Below are 19,951 nucleotides of genomic sequence, written 5' to 3'. Positions count from 1 at the left end.
TTCTCATCAGTCCCCATTCCCCTCCCCCAACAAATCGTTGGCCATTCACACTGAATACAATCTGTCACAGCAAACTAATGCAATGATGATTTATTCATACTCATAAGACTACTAGGCACAACAGCTTGAGAACCAAGACCACTCTTTCCAGATGATAAAAAAATATCAACAGCTCATGTATGGCACGTTCATATCATGTTTCATGTGGCATAACAAAGTCATCTGTCAAACCTTTAAGCCAGTCTTAAGTCTAAGTCTTTCTCCAGTGGCAATGTCTGGATAATAGCAAACAGAACGTTGATCCTGTTTCCTCTTTCAATAACCTAACATGGTAGGGCAAACAAATGGTCAGTTCTCAACCCAACTGTTACTACACCTAACTGCTTTTCACATTGATAGCATCTCTTGTCCAAATGCCTAAGACTGAAAAGGTTAAGAAAGTAAGACAAAATTATGCATTGCATCACAGAATTACCAGTTTCCTGCATTTATTTTCAGAAAAAAAGGCCCTAAATTTTAGCCACAAAAAACGTAACTGGGCTTTATATTGATTACTTACAATTAAAAATCGGAAACAAAATACTAACTTTTCCTCATCACCTTTTTAAACTCTTCCTAGCAGACACATATCAAAATCTACCCAGGCTAAGCCCAGATATGCTGAGCACACAGCCACTTAAAAAAAAGAAAGTAAATAAATCTCTAGAAAGCTTGGATGCTCTAATAACTCTTTCTTTAAGGTATATCAAGAAAAGACACATTTGTTATCTTAATCCAGATACTACTACTTCAAACTTGCAGTGGCACATTGCTGGCATATAACAATCTATACTTGGTGGCACAGTCTGTACACCATTGTGAACAGAAAAGTAATCTCCACTTGACACTAAGAACCAGCTGACAGTATGTTATTTGCACAAGACCCTAATGGCAAATGGTTTGAAGAGGTAATGTTTTCCTTAACCAATCTTTATAATATACAGTTATTATACAATATTTTGCCCTCTTGGGAAGTAGAAACTAGGACACAAACACCAGAAATCTTCCCCTGTATCAGATGACACCAAGCCAGACTTCCCTCCCTGCCCCATCTAACTCTAAATGTTCACAAGTACCTAGCTTTAAAAAGAAAATTGTTTCCATGCGCATTGTTTAATTTCATTGTCTTTCCAATATCCTGAAAGCAGAATACAAGGTAGAAGTTTGACTGTTTTTTATTTTGTTTCAGGCATCTTGTGTGGTATAGAGGTTTTTTAAAAAAGATTTAGCATCTTGTGTTGTGGGCTTGCTTGTTCTGTGGTAGATTCTTTTACACAGCAGGGGAGGAAAAGAAAGAAATGAGTGAAGGAACGCAAGCTCTAAAGTACATCTTTGGTACCCAATATATGAAAATCAAAAGAGAACATAAATATTTACTGTAGAAAGCTTAAGAGTGGAACGTCAAGTATTCCACTTCTGTTAAATAAATTATCAAAACCAGTAAGCTATTCTTAAAGAATTCTTGATGTTTCTGTTGAAGTCTCTGTATCATGATAGCACAGAGGAAATTAAGTTTCTTGACAACTTATACTATCTCACCGTTAACTGGGAGCCTCATCACAATCCTCTAGGATGTCAGAGGGAAACCCTGGCTTCTCTAGACACTACGGGGGCAATCCAGCAAACTTCTAAACCCCACACCTACATGGACCTCGTGCAAGCCCCCCTACACATCTCACAGTGAAGTCTGCACAACCATGTTCTGATGCCAGATCCTATCATCCTAACACAAAAGATACTTTTTCAAATGCTGGAACATGTAGGCATCAACCCTCTTAATAGATTCTGTGCCTCACAGGCCAAAGTTCCCACTTCAGCATTGCCAAGTCACTGTAATCTGTCTAACAAGCAATAGAGCCAGCTAACGACATCGCACTGGTCCAGCCAATGTTGCAAGTATGTGCATAGCTGACTATATTTAGATCAGATCCACAGCCAGTGACTGTTAGCCCACTTTCTTCTACCCAAACAACCACCAGAAGACCATCCTGGCAGTCAAGCAACCTTTTGAAAGATGCCATTTCTTGCAGGTATTACAGAATGCAATAAGTACCAAAATAAAAGTGAGCATTCTTCAACCATCTGCACAGCTTCTGCAGTACCTCCCTGTCCCAACCTATTCACTCAGGTAGACCAAGCCTGTGAGAACACCAAATACATACATTGGTGTCCAGAGACAGACAGGTGGTGAAAACTGAAAAGCTGAGACCCTCTTCTACTATGAGCTGATGGTGAGTTACGCAAAGCAACACGTGCATATGGAAGGCAGTGCCAGGTACAGATGCATGCTGAGTAGCATGGTACCACTGGGCATTTGCAGAGATGCACAGTGGCTTCACACACAGCACTCACTGCAATATGAGTACTGTCAGGATGGGCTGGAATTGTGCCATGGCCTCTCAGACTCAGTGTTTCAGATAGGTATGGCTTCTCCAGGGAAGTCTTCAAGTACAATGGAAAAAAAGCAGGAGAAAGCTTTTTTGTCCACATGATTAATGCATTTTTAAAAGTACAAGATAAAAACAATCCATTGGCATTCATACTGATACCAGAAGTAATTTAAGATTTTTGTTTTAAAATTTAGTGCCTTAATATCCACATGCACCCAGATCACTGCATCACAGTTGTATCTGTTGACAAAAATGGGACAGAAACTTTAGAAACTGATAGCAGTGTTTAACACAGAAGTCACAGAACAGCAAACCCTTTTTTCTTTACTTTTTGTCAACCAACCACAGACGTAACTCCTGAACTATCTCAGTTATGTCAGAGGATACAAGTTCACAAGCTTTCAGTTAGCAGCAACAGCCTGCTTTTCAGCATGCTGCTTGACAAACCAGGCACTGAGGTCATGCAATTTGGACATAGTCAATGAGCAGATCAGTAGTAGATGTAGGAATGTAACTCATTACTGGAGACTCGTCATTCAGCACTCCAACCACATCAGGCTATTAAGGGATTCATACTCAAAGGCATTTACAATTATGTCTTCAAGTCAGATTTATGATCCATGTATCCTTTTTCTTCAATTTTTCACATTGAATAGATATGAACAGAGACAAAGAACTTAAGCTGCATGTTTTGACAGTTTAAGGAATATCGCCACACCCCACCAGCATGTCAGTGCTACCTGGATGTTTCCCACTGGGAATAACCACCAAGATCTCATACAGAGCAGGAAAGCTACAGTGTGACTGAGCAGAACTACATGGCTGCCATTGTGTCTTACAGTGTGAAGTGTAAGAGCCTGGTTGGGGAAAGAAAGTGTGGAGATGTAGAAGCCATCACCCTCTGTACCTTTCCAGCAAGCCCACGCTTGAATGACTAATGAAAATTCAAATGACTACAAGAACCACAAAGACCCCTAAGCAGTCTACAGCATAGACCTTACTCACGTGATTTAATTTCTTTTTTACAAAAGGCAATGCTGAGATGCCAGAAAGTGAACAAAACCTACATTTGCAAAAGGAATGGAAAAACAGAAGCAGGTGGTCAAGTAGCTAAGCTGGCAGAGTATTTGGACAGTAGCCGAATGGCCTGAATTTGGTCTTTAGTAAGGTCACCAGTGTCTCCCACAACACACAGCTGCATTACTTGGAAACATAAATCATATTTGTGGTAAGAAAACAGCACTTTCAAATACATATTTAAGACTACAGAATAGGCATTTAATACATTTTAAGATTATTCATTATGATTCATCAATAAAAAGGCCACTTCATAAGTGTTATAGGTGTTCATCATACTTCTGCTGCACACAGTTCATGATAATACAGGTTCAACTCCTATCACTCTCTGCAACAGCCCTTTGTGATGGTATTTTGAGCAGTACTGGTATGCATGTACTCTCACACACACTCACTCTGTTTTCTGACTAAAACTGCCTGCCAACAGCCCCAGAACACTCACTCTAAGCAGCAGCCTCAAAAAAAAAGTGCAATCAACCTTAGTTCAGCAAAATCACACTCATTCATCACTTTTTACACTTCTGAACAAAATGCATGCTCTTCATTTTATTTAATAAATGGTATTTTTGGTACACAAATTTTACTAGTCTCTACATTTCACTGAGGTGAAATGAGGTGGCACAGACAATACAGGGAATGCTAATGTTTTGTACAGTGAACAAAGCATTTCTTTTAAATGCAACTGAACATGTCATTTAATCAAGATTGCTTTTGCCACTTGAAAGTTCACCCACAAATGAAATTCAAACTTGATTCCCATAAGCAACAGGACACTGACAGAATCCACTACCTTGGTGAAGCAGCATTCATGATAACATCTTACAGATAAGATCTGTAGTGTCTACATCTTTCAACATCAACCACTGTCTCTGACATCTGTAGGTCACATAAGCAACCAAAACCTCAAGTTGCAGCTAAATACTGCCTATTCCTAGCTAATGCACTAGCACCTCAATGGCTATAGCCCATAATACAAGAAACAGTACTACCCCATGAGCTCTCAATTCAAGCACTCTTCTTTGGTCACAATTAAACACTGAACAAAGTTTCCAAGCAGTCTTCTGGAAGTGAGAAATTGTGTAAATTCAGGAACAGCTCATTCAGAGAGCAGCAAGCCCGTACTTAGCAACATGGGACAAGGACTTTTGATTAGCCCAAAGCTCAATTACAACATTCAAGAATCTCTAAGTCATTATCTAGCAAACTAAAGCCTGCATGACCTACAAACTAAGATAAATACAACCAATAACAGCTCAAATCTGAGGTCCTTACCTAAAACCACACAACTAAACAAGGTACCATGAAAATTCAAGCTGAATCAAGCACTTCAGAAACAAGACTATGTCAAGATTTTGAAGTGTGCTTTAATAAGATCCAATTAGCACCACAAGTAACATTATATATCCTTTCCAAACCATAATCCCTGACAGCACATTGTCCAGAAACAACTGCCCAGAAGATCTGCTTCCCCAGTTGTCTTTATTCTGCAAGTTTTGCAGCAAGCTTTAATTACAACTTGCCTACTGGACAGGCAGGCAGCAGATGCCACAAAGAGGCCATCAGTGGAGCATAAGCCTTCCCACAAAGCTTCCCTCACTTTTTTTTTTTTTTAAAAAAAAAAAAAGTCTTTCACTACTCATAACTCCTCCTCACTCTCCGTGCCTGACTACCAGATTTCCCCTGTCAGTTCATTAATAAACCCTTTTGCAAGTCCCAGTTCATGACCTGATAAAAGCACACAGCAATCCTGCCCTCTCTGCCCCTCCCTGTCACTTAATTTAGGCTCCATAATCCCTCATCCAGGCTCCTCTTCCCAAGCCTAGTACTGACCATCCTCTATTGGATTTGCTGAGTTTAACTTCCTAGGCCCATCTCTGTTCAAGTCTCCCTTCACTTCCAACTGCAACAACCTTGAAGCTTCCATATTTTCAAAAAATAAAAAAAAGTCCCTCCAAAAAATTACAAATAAAACCACATACTTAACACAACTGTTTTCAGTTCACTTCATAATTTATAGCAATTCACCTGTGCAAGATTAACAAAGCAAATAGTCTCTAGGTAAAAACAGTTTGTAAGTAACCACAAAACAACTGGCATAAGATCTTTGTATATATCTCCACACAACTGCACAGATAAATTTCATATTACCAAAAAAATTAATTCAGCCTGAAACTGATGTGTACAGAAAGTAAAAAAAGGATCATGTTATTTGGGAGAAGCACACAGGTAATTGAAGTAGGGGGAAGGGTAGAAGTTCTGGTTCTAAATCATTATTGTAGGAGATGTTAGAAGAGCCAAGTGCCAGGAAAGCCTGCCAAGTGCTATTCACCCACACACGCACTAGTGTATAATGCTGACTTGAAGAGCGCTGGATATGAGATTACAAAGCAAGTTACGTGAAATTCTGCTCCATCTTTAAGCTTGGAGAATTTGGAGCATTTAAATCAGGTATGCCATACTGTTCATGTGCTGCAACATTTTACGCTAGCAGTGCCAGTGTTTCAGTGCAATGTCTGAAGCCGCATCATTCCTCTTGCCTCCCCAGGGCCTGCACGACATACCACAGGCTGCCAGAATGCCTTCACACATTCATTAAGTCAACATCCATACAGAACACATTTCTTTTGAGCTAGTTCATAATAACTAATACTAGGAAAAAGTCAAAGAATTTTATGGCCGAACTACACACTGACGAATTTCTGGAGCTGAAGTCCTCTACAGAGGAAGAAAAATGACCGCATGACGGAATTACCTGCAAATTGGTATTGTAGATTTGTAAAAAAAAAAAAAAAAAAATTCAAGTAGCATGTGTACAGATGTGAAGGCTAAGGGTTATCTAAACTATCTTTGCAAAACGCAACACTAATACCAATGCCTGATAACAACTATCTGCCCCTTAAATTTTAAAGGTACTTCAAGGATTCAAGACTTGGAAAAAATAAATATTGACATTTTCAGACAAGTTACATATTTTAAGATCACACTGTGTAACTCTTCATCAAGAGAATCCTGGATCTGAGCCATCTCAGTGATTATCAGACATACAATCGCTCTTTTTTCTTTCCTTCACCTCCCAGCTCATTGTGGTAGGGCTGAACAGAAGGGATACACAAACTCAAAGCCTTGTGTGAAAATGGGTTGAAAACACACTCAGCAATTGGAAGTGTGTCACAAGTGAGGCAACTGCCAGCTTGAAGAAACTTGGAAAAAAATACGTACATAGGTTACGTATCACATTTCAGTTCCTATTCTCATACATTTCTGTACATCAAGCACACCCACCACACACTCCCAGGTGGTGTTTTAGATTAAAAAAATGCTTTGAACACAGTAAAAGTCAGATCAAAACTACTCTAAAAAGGGGGGAAGATACCCAAGAAAATGCCTCCCATATGATTAATATTATGTATATGATCCTCTAGCTTTATAGCTACCATACCAGAGAAGCTGTAAGGATGCTGTTTCTCATTTAACAGACATTGAAAAGTCTGGTATCCCCACAGATCACAGGCAAATCAAACAGTTCCTCCTGTGCTAAAGGCGCTTTTTATGTGTCCAAAACTTATTTTGGTACAAAACAAACATTACGTAATTAACAAAAGAGTACTTTCTCTAAGCTTGAGTCCCAGTTTTTGGACCTAAAGAAATGACAGACAGAAGTCAGACAAAGGAGCTGGGTGACAGGGTACAAGAGCCAGAAGAAGGGAACACAGTTATGGCAGTGCAGGATGCCCATGCACTCCACTGGTGGTTTCCAGGAAAAGTATCACAGATACATCACAGCAAAGGAGAAAATGAGACAAGACTAGCAGAGATAGTTGGAAGGAACAACTGCCAAGTCTTTTTCCTCAGAATGATCCCCAGAACTATCCTGACTGAAGAGGCAATGGCAATGCTTAAGAGACATCATTTTACGATAAGCAGCAGTTCTCATTCATCTGAGGCTATTCAAGTTCTCATATGAACCACATTATTATGTTATCATTATAAAATATGTATTTTGATTATATCAGGCAGAAGTGTTTATTTTTATTTTTCTTTCCCATATTACTATACTGAAAGAACTCAAAGTCCACCTGTTTAAGTTCTGGATGCAGCAATGAGACACAGACGTCTCAAAAGGATGTTATAACTATCACATATGTACTGATTTTACTTTGTTACATACAACTCACTGAGCTTCTGTACATTTAGCAGTTCTTGGTTCTGTCATTGTTCTACCTTTTTCCAAAAGTTTTGCTGCATGGCAAAATTAGACAAATTTTACATCCACAGAACTGAAATTGCACCTTTATAGAGTTTCTAATTTCTAATCTTGTGACACTCAAACTATTTTAGCAGCCTGCTCACAGTTGACAAGAATTAATCCCAATTTAATGTCCAAAATATGTGCTTGGACAGTTCTGCTTGTTGCACATGGGGACAGTTTGAGATAGTGAGGACAGGCAATTGCTTACTAAGCAGCCTCTAGAATAGGAAAGCACTTACTGCCATGCTAGTCAAAGTGCTCAAATTAAGACTGTATCTGAAGAGCACTAACAAGAAGTAGTAACTTAAAACTTGTAGAAGAGTTTCAGAACTAACAGTGGGTTCAGTAAACAGCACATTCCTGAATACAAACTAAAGAGCTGGATGAGAAGACCGACAATTAAGCTACCTACTACAGCTCGTTATTTGTTCCTGCCCCATGGACACAGCCAGATATTCTTGACAGGCCAACTAATTTTCTCATTAGGCCGTAGCTTTCTATTGCATCTCATCTGACATGCCTGCAGGTTTGACCAAGCAATGCAGCTTCCTTGGCACAAGGGCTAGCAGCTGCACAACAGCAGCAAGCCAGTCACCCCTTACCAGCCAAGGAGGCCAGTGCCTTCAGAGCCACGCGCCCAGCGGGCTCACCCTGCAGCCAGCTCCCATTCAAAGCAGAAGAGCCCTGTCGCTTGGCAGCACCAGTACAGCACGAGGAAGCACCAGTACACTGTGGCTGTAAGGTACTTCAAGCAAGACACATTAAGAGCACTGGGGTCCTGCCATCTTTTGTGCTCCCAGCTGCACCCTCCCTCGCCTCCCCCACCCTGGCAGACGTACTTTGGCAGACAATTCGAGCCCAGATAGGGGTGCTGATCCAGTAGAAATCCCTCCCTGCCAAAAAAGTGATTAGTTTTCAGCCCGATCAGCTCTTCCCAACTGCTCATCACAGAAGCTGTTACAAGGGAGCAGGGGGAAAGCACATGGACAGAGCACCAGAGCCGGCCTGGCCTGGACACAGTCATGCTGGTCCCCAGACAATTACATTCTGCTCAGTTTCCCCCTTCGCCCCCCACGTACTCATGACAATATGCTATTCCGATTTTCCTGAATTACTTTAACATATGGTGCTGTAGCTGTGCATATTCCTATCCTACACAAACCCCATATTTTTACATAAAACCTGCTATTTGTAGTCTGCAGAGTGCTTTTGAGGTTTTGCATAAGGTATGTAAAAACATAAATGGTATTTTACAGAGGTAATTAAAAATCCAAACTTATGACAGTTCTGCAAACAATAAATCCACTTCACAGATTGACCAAAAGATTCTAACTTGTTAGTTTAAAAGAGTCCATTCAACACTTACCAGCTAAATGAGTTTATTCTGGACCTCTGCTTCCCTAAAAGCAAGCACCTCCCCATCAGTCCAGTCCCTTTCTACTTCATCATTATTTTGCTGAGGAACCCATAAAGAGAGGCAGAGCACACTGATAAAGACCGCAGATCTCTTATCAGCTGTACAACCACATTTATGACTCAATTATGATGCTGTTAACTGGCTGCTCAAAAAGAGAGCTAGAGGCAATATTATTGATAAGAATTCAAACAGATCTTTGTAAGAATCATCATGAAAACCTATGTGATTTCTCTAATGTTACAGTTGCACTTTCTGTTTACTAGGTTACATTTTTCTGATTACATTGGAAAAGAGGAAACAACGTAATTTGTGCCTGTTTAATATGACAACTAACCTCTGTACTTTATCTCAGCCATCTTTAAAACTGGTGTTATTTAATATACCTATTAAACAGACATTTTTAGAGGCATTGCTATTCAAGCCCCAGCCTATTCAGTAGAGTCTTTGCAGAAGTGAAACAAAGAACACTTTCCTTTGCATGCAAATACATTGAAACCCAACAATTTTCAGTCTTAAAGGCTTCCCAGGGAATTTTCTGAATGTAAACAAGCGTGACCACACTTAAGCTTGAAGATCTAAAAGCAGTTGATGTGGTCTAACACTGCACAACAGACAAGTAACAGCAGCAAGACTGACACCACTCCTCTTTCATGCTGCCAGGAAGCCAAGGCTTTTCATCAAGGGAACAAGCTTTAAATACTACTTCTTAAAGCATATTATAATTGCTCAGGTTGAGGTAAAGCTACTATTTATGTTAAAAAAAAACCCAAAACAATAGTGTTTTCCAGAAGCAACCACTGACAGTAGCTTAAAAAAATAACTCTGTGGGTGACTATGGAGTAAGCGATTTCCATATCACACCTGTCTCTGAAGCGGGAGAGCCCATCACACCTCAGATTCCTCTGAATATTGTTTACCACATTACATCTCCAAATACCATCTCCAAAGAAGATTAAACTCTAAAACTAACAGTTGCCTCATATACAAGAAGAACACACACCTTCCTGGAAAAATACATATTATTCTGATATTTTACCTATTTTCAGCATCTTTTACTATGCTTTTTCAATTAATTGGTGGAAAGAAATTGTTAAGTCTTCAGATAATTAAATCGTTACAAAATGCCTAACTTGTATGCAGAAAACAGGCAAGTCTTTTGCCTTCCAATCCAATTTGCAAAAAAAAAAATAAGAAAAACAGTTTTTAAGTTATTGAATTTAGCTTTCCAGTCATGTAAGCATCTGGAGAATCTGTACCTCAAGATGCTTACTACTATCACTGACATATTTTCCCAAGACAAATATCATGGCAAAATACATGCAGGTAGATACCTACACCCTTACTTTATCTATTTAACCTGGCAAGCAATAGGAATAAGCCCATTTGTTCAACACAGCGGAGCACTCAGAACGACACCTGGCCCAGTGAGAATAATTTTAGCTTTCAGGTCTTGTTATTCCAAGTGGAAGAAAGGATGTCATGAAGTAAAATCATTTTGGCTTGAGTTATAATTAGCTATTCAGTTTTTTTTCTGATATGGGTGGATGGAGGAAGAGAAGTAAGTATAGCTACAGTCATGAACTCTGTACAGAACTGACACATGCTCTCTTACACTGAAATAGAAGAACAGGGATCTTCTGTTTTCCACCTTAGGATTTCCTCTTTTTTGTCTGAAGTTTTACAGACCAAGAAAAGGAAGGAAGCTGGGGGCAGGGAAGGGGGAAGGAGGAGGAATAGGGAAGAGACAGATAAGTGAAGAATGTTTAAGTTTGCACTATTAACCATGAATAACACAGCAGCTCTGCCAGCTCTTGTCCACTAAATTGTTTCAAAAATATGTGCTCAGATTTCTTCTCTTTATCATAGTAAGAGGGGAGAGAGTGTTAACACCAGAAGGAGCAATTCTGAATCCCACACAAAGGCAGAAACTGCAAGTCAAGCTCTGTATCATCACTGTACTAACAGACCTAGTACAGGTGTTAGGAAAAGAACTACACAGCCTAGGAAAGAGGTACAAAATATTAGCCAAATGTATTCCTTATAAAACCTACCTCTATAACTTAAAAAAATAGTATTTACAACCTGTGGCTCATCTTTATACTGCTTAGTTTCAGGGAGTTCACCTCACAGTTGTACCTATGGAATCAGAGGTAATGTTATGAACCACTGATGATATTTAAGTTTCCCAATGCTACTTTTTCCCAAAAAAAAAAAAAAAGACAGTACACTTACAATCAAATAGCCATCTTCATACAGGGCTTTTCCTCAGAAAAATAATATTCTGTATTTTATAGGTAATATTATTTACAAAAAGCATGAATGCTATTTCATATAAGCAGAACTATCTCATATATATAGTCTACGACACATCTACAGCTTGATTAAGGATCAAGCTGTTACCCAGTGCTGTTTGTATAACACAATAATGAAATAACACAATTTTTGCAGCTAACTTGCATTTAATACATAACAAAACAAAGCATCAGAAGTACTGGTTTCCCTCCTCCAACATCTTGTACGTGCTTAGCTTGCTACGCTACTCTGAAGAAAAGTTAAAATAAGGCTTCATGGAGTAATCATTTGCTTTCTGCACTGCAACCTGTAATTTCAATGAGTTTCAAAAAATGAAACATTATCCTATTACATGTGGTTGATTTATCACAGTAAGAGAAAATGCTTTGTTTTAAAAATAATTAAACAGAATTCAGTAACTTCTATTACAATAAAGCCCCTGCTGTGCAGTTGGTGCTCACCTCTTATCCACAGCGTATACAGATTCCCATACACTCAATGCAAATTATTCATGAAAATGTGTCAGTACGGACCTTTATAGTTAAGAACTCATTTTGCATTTCTAAATAAAACTCAGAAATCATAAGTTCAGTGCAAACAGCAATAAAAATCAAATCAAGAAAGCCTAAGCAATGGATTTGAAAGAGCATTCCATTTCTTCTCCACTGCAGAAAGAACTAAGCAAGCTCATCATTTAGATACTGATTGCATAAGACCAGCCACCGCCTGCTTCTAGAGCCCTGAAAGGACACATGCGTACACTTGAAATCCAGTAACACAGAAAGCAAATCTGAAATAAATTTAAGTTATTCCTCAAATGCCTCACAGTTCTGCTAACTAACAACCCCATTTGCGGATTTATTACCTCATCTACTATTTGTGTTTTTCTACACACAAACTATTGAGAAAACAAACTCAATGTACTAGAGAGCTGAGTAAACAGACTTTACCCACTTTCAGTTGTAATAATTTCAGCTGTTACTATTAACAAAGTAGATAAATAATTGCATGTGCATCTGAAAAAATAAATTGACCCGATCCCTTAACTGGAGAAAGATGAAAGGTGCAATCAGTATCAGCAGGGGTTTTTTTCCTCTTATATTAGCTCTCCTTCAAGAGCACATGAGCACATTTTTTTGCCTCATCCCATAAGACAGCGTTGGGTTTTTTTAATCCTGCAAAACTGATTTGATGTTATCCTATTTTCTTACTCAAAACAAGAAAAAACAGTCAGCACAATGCACTACAAATTGCAAAATCCAAGCTTTGTTTTTAGTCCCTATAGCACAGGTGACATTCAGAGCTGCACTGTCTGCAGCTCTGCTATCCACCCTTGAGCATCTGGAAGTTAGATCAGCATTATTTTCAAACGAAACATTTCAGGTGCCCAGGAATGCAAAGTTGACAAGTTATCATATCATCTTTAAACTATATCACTGGGAACATGCATTCTGAATAACTAGGAACATGCATTATGAAGCGAAACAGAAAACACCTATCACTTCAGTCTCTTGTCATTGTAAAGATCTGAAAAAATACGCTCCTTTAAACATACAAAGGCAAACTAATGGCAAATCATAGTGACATCCAAGTGTCTTCAGTTGTTCATCATGCATTGCTTCTCTTAACAAGCAATGTTAAGAGAACAAGCTCCACTTCTGTTAGCAAGCACAGTTCCTAAATCCCATCTCTCACAACAAAGCTGTCAGACAAGGTGCTTCCAACAAGCTTATGTGACAAAGGAAATTTGGGAGCCAGCGTGGCTGGCAAACAGGAGAAATAGTATTGAAAAAGGTGCCATTCACTAAGGACACATAAGCAGAAATCATCAGCTGACGAATACAGGATGGGAGAATGACTGTCTAGGCAACAGTACTCCGGAAAAGGACCTGAAGGATTGATGAGTGGTTCCCAACTGAACATGAGTCAATGCGATGCTATTGCAAAAGGAACAAACACCACACCAGGAATGACAACCAGACACATTGCCTAAAGCACACACTAAAAGATTCTCCTGCTTCACCTGATAAAGCTTTGTGTCCAGTTTTGAACATAGATCACTTGGTCAAAGATAAGAATATCATCTACAAGGAAAGGATGAAATAACTGGAGGTATTTCATACAAGGAAAAGGAGACAGTCTTGGCAAGTCCTCAGGTACACATAATGATACATGCAAGAGGAAAACTACCCCAGTGCTAAACACTTTCTAGTAGTAAGATTGCTAAGCACTGACTTCAGAAGTTGCAGATGCTTCATTATAAGCATTTTAAAGAACATGCTGACAAACATCCTTCATAAGTGACAGAGCTGACTTGGCCTTGAGAAAGTAGTACAGATTAAATCCCTCACAATTCTCTCAAAACATATTTTCCCTATGTTTCTATTGATCACCTCCAAAACAAAAAAATCAATCCTTTGTATAACATAATGTTAGAGGCTTTTATGACTAATTAAAAGCATGTGACTAATAAATAAAAAGGGACATCCCCCTCCAGGTTAGTCTCCTGGCTTCCAAATCACTGGAAAGGGGACAGTGGTCACCTCAAAGGCATTCTGCCCAGCTCCTCAGAAAAGGACAAACAGCAAGAAAATGAGGAAAAACAAAACAAAAATCAATGATGTACACAAGTACACACAAAAAAACCCCACAGTAACAAAAGAAATTCCAGACTGAAAGTGAAGCAAAACCTTCACATTTCAACCCTTCTGTGCAGAACCACAAAGATAGGCTTGAAAGGACTTTGAGGGGTTACCTAGTTTGTTCCCCTGTTCCTTCACGGAATCAACTACAAATCCAGTAGCAAAAAAAAAAAAAAAAAAAAAAAAAAAAAAAAAAAAAAAAAAAAAAAAAAAAATCAAAAAACTACCCATGCACAACCCTCAAAGTCTCTCAAAACCAAAGAACTGAAGCAACACATCTCCCAGGGGTGCAAACTCTCTGCTCAGAGGGCCTTGTCTCAATTGCTGAATACATTCAGGTGTCACAAATGATCCAAGCAGTCAAAATGCTCTCCTCAGGATTTTGCCTGATCCCAAGACTCAAATTATGGAGAACTTTATAGACCAAAACCTACATGGTGAATTACACTCAGAAATGAACTGGAAACTATGGGATGTGGTAGATAACATGTTCACCTTGAACCAGGCTGTAAATGTAAAACCTTATTTTCTTCTGCAGTTTCATTTCTGGGCTGCAGGTCAGGGAAGTAAAGAGATGTATCAAAGTCAGACACTCTTACAGCAGCATAAAAAGTTGCTGATATCTGCATGGGAGGAGTAAAATAACCAATTATAGCTTCCTTGACAGAGAAGTTATTGACTCCATCACATGCTGTCTGAACTCCCAGAAGCAATCACAGGTTACATTAGCCTATGCTAGATTAAAACAAACAAACAAACAAACAAAAAAAAAGCATTCTCCCTTTCAGCATGGAGACCATATGCTCACCTTCACTCCTTAAGTTATTTAATGCACCATTGTTCCATCATCTTTTGGCTAAATCTGACCCAGTTAGTAGCCACACAAGTCCAACCTTGAGAATGGTGGCAAGAAACCCTCAATACAGTGAAAGAGGAAGAAAAACAGTGTCATCAGTATACAGCTAACTGCAAAATAATATCAGCCTTCAAAAATCTTCCCCCAGTAGCTCCAGATATGTAGTGAATAGGAAAGACAAGATCTCTGAAGAGCACTATGTAAGAAGGTGTTAATGAACCAAGCAGCTCTGGGTTATCCTTAAGAGATGACAAGGACATTCAAAATATCACATCCATACTAAAGACTCAAGATTTTGAGACAGCTGTTAAAAAAAAAACACACACACATTTTAAAATCTTAATTCAGTCTTATTTTAAGGCAATTTCACCACTTTATCAACACTTGTTTAAGTTACGGCTAGTCTTACGACCAAAATGACTAAAAAATCTGAACCTTCATATTCTGCTTTCCAACAGAATATAGTCAGTGATTTTTTTACTTTTTTTTTTTGTTCAAAAGCTGAGTTTAGATCATTCAATTTCTGAAAGACACTGAAAATTACTGCTTATACAGAAGACCAGGAAAATATCATCTTTACCTGACCAACATTCTAAACTGATGTAAAAGCCTCCACAACAATATGTCATGTGTCAAAAATCTTCCTATAGCAAAGACCCACACATTTTCCTTCTCAGACAGATAGAACTCAGGGAGTATTTCATAAAATGAGAATGGGGTCCCATTACCTCAGTGAAGTGAAGGGAGCACTGGTATCCTGCCAGCTTCACTCTCAGTGCCCCACAGTACCTCACCTTCACCTACTTTTGCAGGTGACCAGCCCCACAAACAGTCACAAGCTGTAATAAGATAACAAAGATAACCCTCCAACTCTTCATTAGCTAAATGGGGTTCGTGAGCCCCAAAATGCACTACATTTTGCCCTGCCCCACTTCTAAACAGTTTTAAGGTAGCCTGACAGAACCTTTGGCTATAGATCATTATTGGTGGTCATATTAGTGTAAAGCAAAAATAAAAACTGAATTCCACATAGAAATGTGAGGCAAGATCAACATATAAGAATGGGAGAAATAAGATTGAAGGCTTCATTTGCACTACTTCGGGATGGATGAAGAGAAGCTGATCAAGTGTTTGTGTTAAACAAAGCACATTATATTAGGAGTCTAGCATGGTTATTGACAGAGATACAACGTGACATTAGCCACATAATAGTCTGTCTTTGTTGTTGAGCTAAACAAACCAAGCTCATTTACAGTAAAGTTAGTTTGCAGTCAAAAAAGCGATTACAGCATGAAGATAAAGATGTCTTAGCTATCTTTCAAGAGGATTGCTAGCAAGACTAGTCTGGCTGCAACTCAGAAGAACAGGGCACAAGCCAATTGATTTGGCTTTTGTCTATGTGCTAGTCAATACTGCTCCTATGATCAACTAATACACCCCTGTCTTTTTCTTCTTATAAGCCTCAGCCTACAGCACAAAGTCATTTGATCCTTCTGTTTCTCCATCTATAAATTAGGAGAAGGCCACACTTCATGCCCCCTTGGGCTTAACCACACTAAAAATACCAAGCACTATTTAAACTTATCTGAGTTAAATTGGTGTACTTTGCTGTATGGAATGACTTCAGGATATGGAATACCATTCTGCTTATAAATTAGATTATGCATTCAGCAACTGTTTTTAATTATTCTCCTCAATTAACCCGTCCATCTTAATCCAAAAAAAATGCCTTCCTAAGAAATGCTGAGCAGCTTTGTGCTCAGTAGAAAAAGGTAAATCACCTACGTTCCAGAAAGCGTAACTGCATCCCTACAGATTCAGGTAAATCTGCAGATCTGGTGAGACAAAAAGACAAACTGATCCTCTACATTCAGGCTATCTAACAGAACTTGTATCTTTACTCTGAACAGCAGCTACAAAATAATGATGTAGTCCTGTGATTTATTTATTACAGCTAAAAGTTTCCAGTTTGCACCAACCAGGAAGAGTCACCTCTGAAAGCTACACTTAACCAGTTTGCTGCCTGCAGAGCATCCACAGCTACGCAGCCTTAAATTTTAACTCATTTTAACAAAGGGTTTGGTTATTGTTCTACACACTATTGTTCTGCTAGGTTCTAAATTCACATAGAACAGCAGACAGCATTTATGTAAGCCAACTCCAATTGACATCTACCAGTTTTACATACTATTAACAGCAAAAAAAATCTTACCTCTCCTACCCTTACATCAGCATACCTTGTGCTAAATACTCCACGTTAACTGACCACTGGATCCTTTGTGCAATGCCATCCCTAGTTTGCCAGAACATCTGAAGGCGTGATTCAAAACATATGGAATTTCAAAGTGAAATACAGAAGTTTAACCTTTTGTTCTGAAAAAATAAAGATATCAAAACCCAGACAAAGCAAACTTTCTCAGAAGCAGAAATATTCCAAAGCTTATTTCACCTTTACCATCCTGAGGATAATACATAACTGACAAAATCTATAGCCTTAGAAATAAACACACATAACTCCACTACAAGGGGTGTCACATAAGTGTAATAATGTTCTTCATTATGGCAGCATGTCTAGCTACTAGGAAATGAACTGGCAATGTGTCTGCCTACTAGTAAATGAACTTGGAGTAAAGCAACCTGCTCAGTAAAAAGCAATTAGATATTATCAGTGGCTATCAGGCAGAAGTCTAAAAATCTGAAGAGAAGATTTGTTACTTGTATTAACTACCCCTCAAAGAGGGAATCAGTCAGGCTGTGCAAGTGAGCAACAGCCACCTGGTTACCAGCAACCCTTCAGTGCAACCAGGTGGTTGTTGCCTGGTTATTCATCCATTTTGGCATGTCACAGTACAAACGTGCAGCACACAGCATGTGCCGCAAAATTCAGACTGAAAATGCAGATGAGGTCTGATGTTGATGCAAGCCCTGAGCTCTTTATACAAAGGATACATATGCTTGGTACAACTAATCAGGATTCTCAAAGGGGTTTTATCATGCATCCATTTTACCAGGGCAGATAAATACATCAGTATCAAAAAAAACTGTTTGGAAACATAATAATCCCATCACTAAAAAAAGAAAATAGATACGCAGGTCTGTGGTGCAAAATGTAAGTTTGATCTATGAGATTCACTTTACATAAAGTTTAAAGAATTATATGGTAAGATAGAACTCTTTCTCCTGCCTCCTCCACAACTGCTATAGAGCACAATAGCTTATATGATAGTTGGGTGTTAAGATTTTGCAGACAGCACTCATCACGCAGGTGAGTGAGCACATAGCATAAAACACAGTCCAAAAATTAAATTACTTTAGGTTAGTATTTCAACACTTTGCAATGGTCATGTGGACTATGATAACACCCCCATCCTAGGGGTATAGAGGACCCAAACTGAACAGTGGCTTTTTGTTACTATCTTGAATAGCCTTTGGAAGGCAAATCACAGAAAACCATGGAATGAATTTAAATAAGAATAAGCATCTTTTTGTGACTATATTATATTTACAGAAATAAAGAGGATCTTTGTAGTGAACTACATTTTCTGGTTGATCCAAAGGAAGCTCACTATTGAGAAGTCGCAACTGTTATCTCTTTAGCATGCATAAGAGTTCAGTGACACCAACCCTGGTGAGTGAGGAAGAGCTGGACAGTGATCCATCCGTAAGTACCTGAAAAGGTTTACCAAACATAGAAAATCTTGTTTAAGGATTATCACTTAATTGTTTAGCAACCAAGGTGTAGTTATGCAAATAGGAGGAATAGTGTCTGGCTGCTTGTTTTCAGTATTAGAAGAGACACTCCATAGTGATTTTTAGCTCATAAATCAGGAAAAAAAAAAAATGCTTTCGTTGTGAAATAGCATACTATGCTCAAAAATAAAAAAAAAACACCACACACACACAACAACCAGGCCAAGATGAGGGCTGCAGCTTGAAATACTTGACTGCTAATATCCAGCATGCCATTCCAGGGAGTCCCAGAGCAGCTTTTAAGCCGCTGCCCATCCTCGTAAAGAAAGACGGGTGGCAGGACTAATCAATATCTTGCAACCCAGCTGTAACCTGGCAAATAAAGAAGTCAAGAAAATAAATCCCGTCGATGATCTCGGTAATTTAACGTTCTGGACGGCAATATCTGGGACCAACTCCGAGTGGGACGGAGCGGCACCGCACGGGGCTGGCTCCGGCGCTAAGGCTACACACACACACACACAAAGGAGGGCTCGGCTCCGCGCTCCTCCTGCTTTCTCCGTAAGATACACAACTCCGCGCTCAAACGCAACGTAAACACACGGAAAGCTGCTTACTACGCCAGCGGGTCTGTATAAACTGTTCAGCTGCATCTGTGTCAGAAGGGGCTATTGTCCGAGGCGAGCCACCCGCACTCACCGAGTGCTGGCGTTTTTAATAGGCGGTGTCACAAAAAAATAACATCACCGTGAGCCTCCCTGATCACTTCGTAAGTCAAACGAGCGGGCTTCAGAGCCCTGCACCGGGCAGAGCTGCATAAATAGGCAAGGAAGCGCGACTCCCACAAGCGACACTTTGTCTAGTTTCTACTGGAACGACGCGCGAACAATGCCCCCGGCACCGCTCCTGCTCCCCCCGGGGCGCCGCCGCCAGACACCATGTCCCGCCGGGTCGTCGCTCCCAGTGGTATTTTTTAAGGTTGCTTTGTTCCTCGTGAAACACCAGCCTTTCCACCGAGCGCCCGCCTCGGAGGCGAGGGACCGGCCCCATCCCCAGGCAGCGGCGGGAGGCGCCGGAGCCGCGGCTTGGGCATCGGCCGCCCTTTGTCGCGCCTCTGGGGAAGGGACCGCTCCCCCGGCGGGACCTCCCGCCCTTGCCGCGCAGAGAGGGCGTCGCGGCCGCTCGCACAGGCAGGGCGCTGCCTCCGGTCCCACGGGAGACAACAGCAGCCCACGCCGGCCCCGCGGGGCGAGACCGCTCCGCCACGGGACACGCTCCCCGCCGGTAGCGCCGCTCCTC

General features: G+C 40.0%; 1 protein-coding gene across 1 annotated transcript in view; it reads right to left on the bottom strand.

Annotated features, from left to right (window-relative positions):
- The window catches only part of DOCK4 (dedicator of cytokinesis 4), a 269,438-nt gene that overhangs the window by 249,359 nt on the left and 128 nt on the right, over nucleotides 1-19,951 (bottom strand). The gene's annotated exons all lie outside the window — the stretch shown is intronic.

This window comes from Nyctibius grandis, chromosome 5 (genome assembly GCF_013368605.1).
Source record: "Nyctibius grandis isolate bNycGra1 chromosome 5, bNycGra1.pri, whole genome shotgun sequence".
NCBI lineage: Eukaryota > Metazoa > Chordata > Aves > Nyctibiiformes > Nyctibiidae > Nyctibius > Nyctibius grandis.
The sequence above is the reverse complement of the archived record's forward strand: the minus strand, read 5'-3'. Positions and strand labels throughout refer to the sequence as shown.